The sequence below is a fragment of the Gossypium hirsutum genome, chromosome A06 (assembly GCF_007990345.1).
Source record: "Gossypium hirsutum isolate 1008001.06 chromosome A06, Gossypium_hirsutum_v2.1, whole genome shotgun sequence".
NCBI classification, from domain to species: domain Eukaryota; kingdom Viridiplantae; phylum Streptophyta; class Magnoliopsida; order Malvales; family Malvaceae; genus Gossypium; species Gossypium hirsutum.
In genome coordinates, this window is record NC_053429.1 from 77,532,926 (window position 1) to 77,536,550 (window position 3,625).

Genomic DNA, 3,625 nt, shown 5'->3' on the forward strand with positions numbered 1-3,625 from the left:
AAGCTTCGGTTATATCTTCCTTGCATGTAAGTGTGTTTTCATCCCCTTTTTATTGATTTTTATGTTTTTGGGATCGTTGTAGCTTAATCTAGCTAGCCCAGGGACTTATTTGCAAAAATGTTAAAGGTTTAGGGCTTTTCCATGAATGTGTTCATGTGGTTTTTGATGTTTGATGGAAGAAAATGAACCTTTGTTGATAAATAAACAACTTTTGTAAGGTGATTTTTGTTGAAAATGTCAATTAGGGATTTATTTGTAAAATGTGTAAAATTCATGGAAAGATTGTCAAATAATGATTACTCTGAGTTGCCATGGGTTCATAGTGAATTCAATTAGCTTAATATGTGGATGAAATTGCATGAATTTCAATTTACAGGCTTAAGGACTAAATTGTAAAGAAGTTAAAATATTAGGGGTTAAAATGTAAATTTGTACAACTATGTATTTTGGACTGAATTGAATAGAATGTATATTGAATGCATTGAATTTTCTTAATTAAATCAAGTTAAGCCTCGTATGAATCTAGATCGAGAGAAAGATAAAGTATCAGATTAGTCGATCTTATGTCGTCGTTTTTGTGATCAAGGTAAGTTCATAGTATTTAAATGCATAATTGAATTTCCACATATATATATTTCATCTTCTAACTATGTAATTAAATACTTTTGTTAATTATACATGATTACTCATATGTGCCCCTGTTTGTACTTGATACCCTTGATTGCAGATGCGTGCCCCTATTTGTACTTTGGTGCCCCTGATTGCACATACGTGCCCTTGTTTGTACTTTGGTACTCCTGATTGCACATACGTGCCCTTGTTTGTACTTTGATACCCCTAATTGCACATACGTGCCCCTGTTTGTACTTTGGTACCCCTGATTGCACATAAGTGCCCCTATTTATATTTCGGTACCCCTGATTGCACATATGTGTCCCCATTTGTACTTCAGTACCCCTGATTACACATACGTGCCCCTATTTGTACTTCAGTACCCCTGACTGCAATACATGCCCTTGTTTGTACTTCGATATCTCTAGTTTCACATACTTGCCCTGTTTACACTTCGGCAATTTCATTCGAGTAAAATAAGAGTTGTATTGAATTGATGTTAAGTTAAAAGATTTACTATGTTCTTACTAAGCTCTACATTTTTGTGTATTATTTTGTAGATCGTTATTGCTGAATTTTTGGATGGATCGAATCTACGACTCACATTATCTATCGATATTGGTAATTCTTGTTCTCTTTAGGGTCGTGGCATGTATATGTGGCTATATAGGTTGTTTTGGTACATTATGGAAAATTACTAAACTAAGTGGTTAGGTACTTTTCTAAGTTTGTGAATAGATATCTTTTGGTACATATAGAATGATATAGAAGTAAACACTTGTGGATTATTTTGGTTTGTGATGAATTAAGTTGTTATTTAGCTTGTAAATATGGTATTATGGTTGGTGTGTTTGTGGCACTTTGATGCTTTGTTGATTGGTATAAATATGACCAATTTGGTATGTTTGAATGTGATTTGGTATATGATCAATTGTGCTATGGCTTGGTATGGAAACAAGTAGTTGTATAAGGTTGATTTATAGACAAATAAGTTTGTTTAGGTTGATCTGATGAATTGTGGTTGAGGTGTCTTTTGGCATAGTGGTTGTATGGATAAATGGTGTAATAATTTAGTCATTTTTATGCATGTTTTAGATATGTTTCAAGGTTTGAATGTATGTGAAAATGGCTCATGGGATCATGATTTATTAGAGTGAAGGAAATGGCTTGAATTTTGCCTATTTCTTGTCCACACAACCAAAGACACGGGCATGTGTCTCAGCCATGTGTGACACTCATCCATGTGACACGGCCATGTGTCCCTTGTAGGTTTCAAAGGGTTGCAAGTCAGACAGTTACACAGCCTAGCACACGACCTGCCACAATGGCGTGTGGCTTGTAGTGTGGCCAAGTGAAAAAGTTGCATTGACACTGACATGGGCTGGGACATGTCCGTGTGTACCTATTTCGAATGTTACACAGCCTGAGACATGGGCATGTGTCTCAGCCATGTAAGTCAAATGGCCTGGCCACACGGTCGTGTTACCTCTATAGTGTGAAATTTTTTATCTTTTTCCATAAGGTTCAAAATATTTCTGATTTAGTCCTAAATCGGGTTTTAAAGTGTTTCTGAGGCCTCGAGGGCTCGAATAAGAAACTATATGCAAATGTTTGAATGAATTATGCTATGCTTTATGAAATGTTTGGAATTGAATGTTTTAAGTTACGATTATACGATAATGTTCTATAACCTTATTCTGGTGACGGATATGGGTTAGGGGTGTTACAGTCGTGCCATTGTTTCATGAGCTTAATCCAGGTATTAGGAGACCTGAAATCGAGGCACAACAATTTGAGCTGAAGTTAGTCATGTTCCAGATGCTTCAAACAGTGGGCCAATTCAATGGAAAGCCTACTGAAGATCCTTACCTTTATCTAAGATTGTTCATGGAGGTGAGTGATTCCTTTGAGTTAGTTGGAGTACCCGAAGATGCATTACGATTAAAGTTTTTCCCATATTTACTAAGGGATAGAGCTTGAGCTTGGTTGAATTCATTGCCACCAGATTCCATTACCAATGGCAAGAGTTAGCAGAAATATTCCTTATGAAGTATTTCCCATTTAGCAAGAATGCTAAGTTGCTAAACAAGATAACTACCTTCCAACAGATGGATGACGAGTCCTTGTATGAGGTGTGGAAAAGATTTAAAGAACTGTTACAAATATGCCCTTATCATGGAATCCTTCATTGCATCCAATTAGAGACGTTCTATAATTGTCTCAATGCTCACACAAGGATGGTAGTAGATGCTTCTGTTAATGGTGCTCTCCTTTTAAGTTTTATAACGAGGCTTATGAAATCATTGAGAGAATTGCCAACAAAAATTATCAATGGCCAAACCAATCGAGCAGCATTAGGAAGACGAGTCGCAGGAATACATGAAGTGGACACTCTCACTTCACTTGCATCTTAGGTATCCTCAATGCTTAAAAACTTTACTACTAATGGGTTTAATAATTTTGCAAGTCAGTCACCGAATCAATAAAAAAATGTAGCTTGTGTTTATTGTGGGGAAGGGAACTTCTTCGAATAATGTCCATCAAACCTAGAATTTGTCACATCCTATTTTCTTAGTTAATTTAATTTAGTAAAGAGGGTGAATCTGCTATTTCTCACGTCTTAAAATTATTTGCGTATTATTGAAAACAAGGAAGTGTTGTGGCTTAGTGGTAGGAAACTCCTTAGCTATCTTCGAGGTCTATAATTCGAACCCCTTTGTGCACATATTTTTTATTTAATATGTAATCATTTTCAGCATGTGCTAGCTAGCCTTACCATCTACCTATGTTACTATATAGGGAGGATTTCTTTCATCCATTAGCAAGTCAAACTTGCCTTGTTAAAATGAAACACATCCCCATTTTCCCTCATTATCTCATTCCCTTACCAAAAGCTCTTCTCTTACCATAAGCTTCTATTGCATTGAACCTGGTCATAGCTGACCAAGCTACACCACCCCTTGTACCATCCATCACCCCCATTTCCACCCCAGTCTCTATTTTTTCATTTTCT

At 36.2% G+C, this 3,625-nt stretch overlaps 1 non-coding gene across 1 annotated transcript; it reads right to left on the reverse strand.

The window, feature by feature from the left end:
* Positions 1 to 2,688: 2,688 nt before the first annotated feature.
* LOC121231202 (small nucleolar RNA R71) lies at positions 2,689 to 2,794 on the reverse strand. The gene has a single exon (XR_005929268.1). It is a non-coding gene; the product is annotated as a small nucleolar RNA R71 (small nucleolar RNA).
* Between the last annotated feature and the right edge of the window lie 831 nt (positions 2,795 to 3,625).